Source organism: Mus pahari, chromosome 2, assembly GCF_900095145.1.
Source record: "Mus pahari chromosome 2, PAHARI_EIJ_v1.1, whole genome shotgun sequence".
NCBI lineage: Eukaryota > Metazoa > Chordata > Mammalia > Rodentia > Muridae > Mus > Mus pahari.
Window position 1 is genome coordinate 114,271,164 of NC_034591.1, and position 9,976 is coordinate 114,281,139.

Below are 9,976 nucleotides of genomic sequence, written 5' to 3' on the forward strand. Positions count from 1 at the left end.
AAAGCTTTTCTTCTGGACTAGCTCCAGAGGCCCCGGGACAGATTATCTGCCAGTCAGTCAGCTTCATTTCAGGTTTCAAATGTGCCCTTAGCATCTTAATTCAGGTCAAACACGAGCATTCAAAACAACGAAAAAAATCTGTCCTCAGAGCACCTGTGGGTTCCAAGGTGGCTATAATTGGAAAACTCTTTTAAAAAATGAAATTTCTTTCACCACTAGGAAAAAAAATTCCTTGAGGGAGTCTGTGGTATTCATAGAGGATACAACCGCCCTGAGATCTGATGCTCTTCCTTGGCTGTGAATCTGCCTGCTATTCATATTAACATTTTGGTTGTAGTTTACCAGGGTAACAGTCATGGTATTTACACACACAATCTGACATAGGAGGTTTTACTGAATTGGAATAAAATGAACCAAGCATAATTTGGAAAAAAATAAAGTCACCTGATGGAAATTATGGAATTTTTTTTTTTTTTTAAAAAGCCTTTTAGAGTAAACCATGCTACACTTTTTTTTTTTTTTTTTTTTTTTTTTTAATGATGCAGTGGCCTGAGTTCTCGGAAATGTCAGGCAGCCCAGGGAATACCAGAATAATATCCCCAATAGATCAATTCCCAATGTCTCGTGACACCATCCTCCGAGAAAAGATGCTCTCAAGACACCTGGGCAGGTACCGATCAGCTCTCATGTCAGCAATGGATTGCAGCCTGGGACATTTTCACTCAAGGTTTCAAAGCTAGCACTTACAACACGTTTCTTTCCTTTTCCCCTCTACGTGCTCTTGCGATCCCACGCCTGCTCATGTGGAGGCTAGAGGTCAATGCTGTCTACCTCCCACGTTATTAGTGTTTGTCCAGACAGGGGCTTATTTAGTCAGGGTGGTCTCAGAATTGCTATGTAGTCAGGATGATTCCTCCCACCTCTCTCCTAAGCACTGAGGTTATAGGAATGTGCTACCCCACCTCACGCAGGGTACGTGGTTCTGGAGACTAAACCCAGGGTCTGTGAATTCTAGGCAGGCGGGTATGCTACTGGCTGAGCTACATTCCCAGCCCCTCCACCTTATTCCTCCAGACAGGGTCTCTCACTGACCCAATAGCTCACGTTTTGGCTAGATTGGCCGGCGAGTGAGCCCCCAGGATCTGTCCGACTCCACCTCCCAGTTGTGGGTTCCAGGCACATATAATCACTTGGCAGTGGCCCGGGGGGGCTGAGGATCTGAACTTAGGCCCTCAGGTTTGCATAGCAAGTGCTTGACCGACTGGGTCACCACCCTCACCCCTACCCTCGCTCCAGGCCTGGGCAACTTTCCTGCGAAGGAGACATGGTATTACAGTGTTAGCCAGACCGGCCAATCAACAGCACATGGGAGCTTTCTCAGGTTGCAAGGTTTTAGACCACTTGTGAGCCAGCAGTCGTGGGGACTGGGGTTAGTGATCTTGCTTTTCAGCTAGCCTTGAGACAAATCTAGCTGACATTAAAATTGTCACCCTGTTGGGGAGAAGGGTGGATAGGAGCTGAGCATGGTTTCAAGTTCCTGAGCACCTTCAAAATACTCCTTAAGCAGGCAAAGTATGAATGTCCTCAGGTACCACATGGGTACATTATCAGAACCCACTACTCGGGGTCAGGGGAAGATCAAGTAAACATAACGCTTCAGGAAGTGTGCAGAATGGTGGCTGGCAAGAGGCAAGCACCAAAGACATCCAGCCACCATCACTACAGAAAGAAGGAATTCTCTGAACATTTTGGATTTAGGGAAAACAGTATAAGTAAAATATGCATTAAATTTTTTGTTTCCTGCATATGTGTACTTTGCTTGTATGTAAGTCTATGCACCACATGCATGCAGTGCCCATGGAGGCCAGTAAAGGGTGTCCTACTGTCTGAAATTGTAGTCGCAGACCATTGTGACCTGCCATGTAGGTGCTGGGACTGGAACCCAGGTCCTCTTGAAGGTACCCAGTGCTCTTAACCACTGAACCATCTCTCCAGTGCCCAGATACGCATTTTTAAAGCTGGCTATGGCCGTCTGTGTTTGTAATCCCAGTGCTAGGGAGACAGACATAAGTAGAACCCTAGGATGTGCTGGCCAGCCAGCCTAACTTAATCCAGGAACTCCAGGCCAGTAACAGACACTGCCTCAACAAAATAAAACAAGATAGAGGTCCATGACCTCAACATGCACATACGTGTGCATATGTGCCTGTACCCATACATTACCCACATGAACATGCACACACAAATATGCTTTTCTGCAAATAATTTTTAAATGACTCATTAGGTCATTGTCCTTTGCTGAGGGTAAGGGTCAGAGGTGACATGTATTGAAGAGCAGTTCTAATGCTTTGCCCCAACTTCCCCAAAGTGCTTCTAGAAGCTCAGTCTTCCCCGTCTGAGACAGTGTTTCCTATGGGCTCAGGAAAATAGAGTACACTCAAGGCTGGACGTAAGACAGAAGCTTCATTGTTCCCACCACACACAGGTATAGATGTCCCCTCTTCCATTCCAGGAACCGATGGGGGGGGGGTGCAGCTGCACAGAGGTGCGTAGCCAAAGAGAAAAGAGCAACCTTGGTGACCAGTCACAGGCAAAGACCAGGCACCAGACGCACACCTTAAAGCTGGTCTGGGATTTTCCACGGAAAGAAAGCTAAATCACACTCATTTGAAAACTGTCTTGCTTCCCCCCCCCCCACTCCCCAGCATCATAGATCCCTGCAACACACTGTAATTTCCTGTAGCTCTCTCCAGAGGTTTAGGGAGATGCTTGGCTGACAGCATTACTCACACACCTGGGAGTGCTGCTGGGGACGTCAAAGAGCAGTTGCCATCATCCCCGAGGCTCCTGTAGGCTTCTCCTTACACAACCGGCAGGAAGGACAGCAACAGTGAGCACCAGGAAGATGGCACAAACTGATAACACCTAGAAAGAGGCAGCCAGCCCTAACATGACTCCCAGTGACTCCCTCTGCTTGTTAAAGAGTCCATCTGAGCTGGGCGTGATGACATCATCCTAGCACTAGAGAGACCGAGGCTGACGGAGCTCAAATTCAAGAGTAGCCTGGGCTACATGATGAGCTCCAGTCCTGCCCGTGTTACCCGGAAGGAGCCCCTCTCAAAGGAGCAAGATGAAAACGGGACGAAGCAAGTGCCCTTCAGAACTCTGTAGCCATTGTTCAGCTGTATTCCTCACGCGTGAAGCCAGGTTCTCAAAACCCACAAACAGGGGGCACCAGGCTGTTAAAGCGGATGCGAGCAAGGGCCAGCTCAATGGCCGCTAAACAGGAACAGCTTTGGACCCCACCTTTAAATCTGTGCAATGTTTGTGTGTGTTTCTGGTTGTCACAGCTAAGGAGGTGCTCCCGACACCTAGTTAACAGGGGTTTGGGGTGATGCTCAGTATGCTGTAGAGCACATGGCAGTACCCCCGACATCAGAAATCTGGGGTTGAAGGATCCCAGGGCTAGTTAACCTTTGTACCCCATTACTTCCCTCCTTCTGGAACATCCTCCCCAAAGGGCCAGAAGAAATGAAGCAGTCACCCATGCCTTAATACCCCACAAAGTATGAGGAACTCAAAGTCTCCTAAGAAAGACCTGGATTCTGTTTGCCACTGTTTCGTTTTCTCCCCTTTCATATCTATCATAAAAGAAGGTGTAACTTTCTTAAGTCTATGATCTCATGGCGGGAAATGGCATCAGGCAGGCAGGCATGGCAGTGGAAATGGTAGCTGGGAGTCTACCTCTTATCTGCAAGTGGGAGCAAAGGAGGGGAGAGAGAGAGGAGAGAGTGAGAGAGAGAGAGAGAGAGAGAGAGAGAGAGAGAGAGAGAGAGAGAGAGAAGACCAAGACTTTCTCCAACAAAGTCATACCTCACAGTCCTACCAGGTAGGGACCATGCATTCAAATATATGAGCCTGTGGGGACCATTGTCATTCAAACCACCACCCACAGTGAGTTCCAGGCTAGGCTAGCTATACAGTGAGATCAAGAAATAAAATAAAATGCCAATGAAAAGCTTAGTTTCCATAAGGCAAACTAAAACCAAAGCGGAAAAATATCAATAGCCTGTGCTTCCTTTTATAAGTTGCCTTGGTCATGGCGTCTGTTCACAGAGCTAAAGTAACTAAGAGACTCTGTAACCAGCCTGTCTTTGCACCCGTGATCCTTTTGCCTCAGGCCATGTGCTGTTGTGAAGGTGTCTTACTGCAGACAAGGCAGGGCAAGGCCACTTGCAGGTTGAGTTTCCTCTGCTCTGTGAGGAGCCACTCAGCATCCCTCGGAAGCGGGGCAGCCTGGCATAGATCCCCCTGGGGCAGCCTGGCATAGCCCCCCCCGTGGGGGTTCACATGGCTGCTGGAAGGCATCTAGCGACTTTGATGGCTTATTTTGATTGTCAACTAAACAGGACTTAGAATAACCATGAAGTGGAGCCTCTGAGACTTGCTATACTGGGTTAAGTGAAGTGAGAAGACCCATCCTCTACATAGGTGGCCCCATTCCATGAGGGTCCCAGACTGAAATAAAAGTGGAGAGTGAGCCCTGGCATTCATCTATTACGTGACTGAAGACTTATGACCAACTGTCAGTATGTCACTGCTTCCTGAGTGCAGACAAGGCAACCAACTGCCTCACGCTCCTGTTCCCAGGCTCTTGTCAGGGACTCTGACAGCAATGGGGAAAGCAGCTGATACAGTGACTTCCGGCTTTGCTCAGTATGTCCTATAGTGTCCCGTCATCAACAAGACAAGAGCAACACCCAAAAGCCTCCACACACTTCTACATGCTACTGGGCAAGCTGACAGCTAGTCCTCCCCTGAAACCACCCGTGAGCCTTGGGAAAGAGTCTTATCCATCCATAGATCCTGGCTGGCACAGAGCAGGCAGTCTCTAACTGTTGGCTGAATGGAACAATGAATGGCTATTCTCAGCAGTGAATACAGAAAGGAGTCCATCCAGTCTCCAAATACACACCCGTCTTTGCCAAAGCTCCTCATCTGTATCATGTTATCAGTCAGGGACCCAAGCAAAGCACTTACTGACAGAACTGAGACCATCTCTGTCTAGGAGGGCCTTCGAGAAAAATGGGGATATCGGATGTTTGAATGAGGTTTCATAAAGGAGCAGGCAATGCTACGGGCGAGGGGGGCGGAGCATCACAAGAGGCATGTCATGCAGGGTAGAATCAGGAATCCCTTCTAAAGGAAAGAACATTTAAGCTGAGAGCTGACCGCTGGGGAGGGGAGAGCTAGTTAAGGAGGAGGTGATAGTCTAGAAGTCTGGGGTTCAGACGGCTGTGATAACTAAGGTCCTGAGGTCAGAAGCCTTCTATGTTTGCAAACTTTAGGAAGTAAAGTCAGCAAGGGTCCAGGAGATGCTAGGGGTGACAGACGAGGGAACCCAAGTAAAGGGTACATCTGCAAAGTCACAGGGTGCAAGCAAAGAGCTTGAGGTAGGTCCCAGGGACTACTCCAGACTAAGCAGACAGAGTTCCTCTGCTTCTGTCACACTACTAATTTGCCTAATGGAGGAAAGGGAGCTGGGCTTGCTGGGACAGGCCTTTCATGCTAGTCACTGGGGTTGTTGAGGTATGAGGATTCTAAATTCTAGGTCTGCTTGGGTCACAGAGGGAGTTGAAGATGAGCCTTGGAAACACTAGAACCAGGTCTCAAAAATAAGCAGTAAAATGAAAGTTGTGGAAAGAGGCTGGCAGAATATTTGCAAAGCACATACAAGGCTCTAGGTTCAATCCTCAATACCCTGTCTTCCATAGCAGGAGAGGAAGTGAGCAGGCAGTAGAGCAGGTCTTCGGGTGCAGGAACCTGCTGCTATTTCTACAGCCAAGGATGCAGGATGGGCTCATTGACCTCTTTGCTTATGAATGGCATCCCCAAAAGTTGAAAATATGATAAACTCGATAATGCTCCACGTGAAGGCAGTGATTCAGCTTCTAGATTGGCAAGATCATTCTACCTCTAGAAGAACAGAAAGGAAGGACGGGGAGGAAGAAGGAAGGAAAGTGGGAGAGGGAGGGGAGAAAGGGAAGGAAAGTGAAGGGAAGGAAGGGGAGGGAGAGGGAGGGGAGGGAAGGGAGAAAAGGAGGAAGAAATGTTAGGAGAGAAGAGGAATAGGAGGGGGAAAGAGGAAGAGAAGAGTTTGGAAAGGAAAGTACTCATTCTTCTAAAGACTTCATCCTTCATTGTATCAAGCTGTATTCTCCCTACTCAAAGGCAAGAGGAAAGACTGCACCTTTTTTGTATTACAGTGCAGTTCTAGGCTCCTGGGTGTTCCCCCTTTGCTCATTAACCAACTGAGCTGATACGGGAAATTTTCCCAGGTCCAGTTTTGGACCTCATTGATGTAGCTGTGAAAATGTTTGAGGGAAGATGCTGTCTCTAAGGAAGCTGGGGTGGACCAGACAGCCAGGTCTGACCTGATTTCCAGAGGCAGTGGTGACAGTCTTGTGACTGAGTGCCCCCAATAACCTGTCACCTTGCCACCTCATTTCCATCCACATAGACAATGACAAAAATAAAGTGTAATAAACTCTATAGCATCCTTTTCTCCCAAATAAATACAGGTGGCTTCACCTACACCATCAGTTGATTTTCACAAGATTTCCTAAGGTCAGATGAAAAAGGTCATTTTGGTCCCACTTCTTAGGTGGGAATCTGATATACAGAGAAGTCAGAACACCTGCCAAAGACCAGTGAGAAGATATTTATAAGGCCACTCTTACATGGTGTAGCTTCTAAATCTTTAGTTCTGTCCTGGGAGACAAAAGTTCCTTTTGTATTTATCAGTTACAATTTACTTTGGCCTCATACTGAAATTTTGAGGTACTGTCTTAGTTTGGGCTGCCATGACAAAAGGTTCATACTGGGTGGAAGCAGAATTAACTGTTCATCTTGGTGAAACCCAGGAAGTGTGGAATTAAGGGGCCAGCCCATTTAACTTTGGAAGAGGAACAATTGTTAGAGAAAGCTTTAATCCCAGTCCCGGGTTTCTACCCCACCTTTGACCATTTAGTTTCTGGATAAAAGACACACAAACTTTATGTTTACAATAAGCCTTAAACAGCACAAGAGCTGGGCAGATATCTACCCTCAAGGGGAAGGGGAGAGAGAGAGAGAGAGAGAGAGAGAGAGAGAGAGAGAGAGAGAGAGAGAGAGAGAGAGAGAGAGAGAGAGAGAGAGAGAGAGAGAGAGAGAGAGAGAGAGAGAGAGAGTTAGGAGTATAGAAAACATGGCCCTGAGGGCTGGCCAATTGGAGTTAAGAGCAGCCCAGATGAAACATAGTAAGCAATATCTTGAGGTTCTCTATAGGAAAGTAGATCCTAATAACATAAAGGGTAGATGTAAGGCTTATAATAAATATAAAGGGTATGTGTATATCTTTTATCCTGGAACTAAATGGTCATAGGCAGGGTAGATCCCAAACTGGGATTAAATACATTCTACAACAGGCATTTCCTGGTTTATGGATGGCTCACCGGTCACTGTCACTGTCTTCTCAGCAGAGCGGGTAACTTCTGGACCTTCCCAACCCCTTATATAGGCACCATCCCCATTGAGGGTTCATCCTCATGATGCTTTCCCAAGCTTCTCCTTCGCCCCATAGGCCACACCCACACACACCATTGTGCAGGGATCCACACCTCAAATATCAATGTTGGGGAAACATAAACAGTCAGTCTACAGCAGGTTTGGATGGCTCTGGAATACACTTTACTGTTCTGGGGACGGAGTGTGACAAAAGCCACAGCCTTTGGCTTTACTAGGATTACATAAGACAACAATGATGGCAAGAAAAGATGACCTACGACAACAAGGAATGAAACTGTACACGGAGGAAAAGTCACCTGAGACACCGGGGCCGTCACTCTTATACAGCAAACAGGAGGAGGGAAACGAATACATTCATGCAAATTCTTGATCCTTAAAAGACCCCCTAACCTACCCTCCTGGGTGCAGATAGGAAAATAAGAGAAACCAGCCAATGGTATGGGCTAGCGAAGTACTTAAAGCCAAAATAAAACAAGCTTGGTACATAGTGATCTTCAAACAAATGTGAGTAATCTTGAAAACAGACCATTGCCCATTTTTACTAAAGATACAGAAAATTTGGTATGATTTACTGCTAGGGATTTCAAATATTTGGCCCTCAGCAGCACAAGCAAAAGAAAAGCCAAAGTGAGTATCAAAAAAAAAAAAAAAAAAAAAGTGTACTTCTTGTATCTTGCTGTTCTAATACTAAGTTCACACACTGCATTTCACTACGGAATGGATGCACCAAGAAGCAGGAGCCAGCGTGCCACAGGCCTCCTCCATGTTGGGGATTGTCTGTCCATCCGTACAGTTCAGAAACTGTGTGCCAAGAGCTGTGGGCAGTGCTGAGAACACAGAGGAAGAGAGGCGTGATCTGGTTTGAGTCAACAAAGAAAGGAAGACGAGATTTCACTTTTGAAGACACAGGCACCAAAGACATTGAAGGTAGACTTCCGCATCTAGGAACGGGCTGTTATTTAGGTTATAGGTCATTTTGGGCCAAGCCTCTTCAGCTTGTGTATATGGGCAGATGATGTTTGGATGCCTCGTCATCGTCTCTCCCTTTTTCCGAGACTCTGACTCTGTGGGCTGCCTGCTCCGTTGGACTATGGTTGATTTAGAACACTATTCCCAGAATAAGACACAAAGTGGAGCCTTCTAAAAATATGCCCCTTCAGCTGCGAATGCAGCTAGGCTTGTAGAGCATTTACCTACAGTACATGGAGCCCAGAGTTCCATTCCTGACACTGTATAAACTGGGGATGGTGGTGTTCATTTGTGTTTATAATCTAAGCACTTGGGGGTGGGGGGAAGGTCAGAAGTTCTGGGTCATCCTTGCCTATGCAGTGATTTCAAGACCTGGTCTACATGAGACCCTGTCTCAAAAAAACAAAAAACCAAAAAACCAAAAAAACCAAACAAAAACAAAATAAATTATGAAATCAAATAAAACTATTTTCCTCTTTGAAGAGATGGGGCACAGAAAACCTTAGCAGCATATGGAAAGAGATATAATATCATTAGTTACCAGGGACAAGCAAGTCAAAACCATAATAATATATTGCTTTAACCCACAGGAATAAATAAAGTGAGGGATATGAATAGTAACTAATTGTGGTGGCTAACGTTTATGTCAACTTGACACAAGCCAGCATCATTTAAGAGGAAGGAACCTCTATGGAGAAACAGTCTCGGAAACGGAGATCAGGCTGCTGGCAAGTCTGTAGGGAACTTTCTTAACTAGTGATATGGGAGGATCCAGCCCTTTGTGGGCATAGCCATCCCTGGGCAGACAGTCTGAGTTCTATAAAAAGGTAGACGCCATGAGGAGCAAGTCAGTAAGCAGGGTTCCTCCGTGGTCTCTCCATCAGCTCCTGCCTCCAGGTTTTTGCTCCAACGGCCTCTGATGATGAATTGTGACACAGAAGTGTACGAAAAATAAAGCCCTTCCTCTCCAAGTTTCTTTTGGTCATAGTGTTTCATCACAGCAATAAAAACCCAAACTAAGACGCACGTGCCAGCAAAGACATGGAGAAACCGCAATCCCTTTGTACTGCTGGTGGGAAGAGAGTGTTTTGTGGCCACTGTGGAAGAATGCATCTTTTCAAGATGCAATTTCTTCTCCATATGACCCAGGAACTCCACAGGAAGTAAAGCAAGTATTTAAAAAAAACTTATATGTGAGAGTTCATAGCAATAGTATTTAGAGCAGCCAAAGGGTGGGGAAAAATTCACATGTATTATATAATGAGCAGACTCTAAAAATACAGGGCTGAGGATGAATCTCAGTCGTAGAGCCCTTGCCTTGGTGTTCACAAGGCCATTGGTTCATCCCCTAGCACCACACACAAGACAGTACACTCCCAAGCAACTGGATATTCTCAGCAATGAAAAGGAAGAAGGCATATACCAAAGAGAATTGAAAACA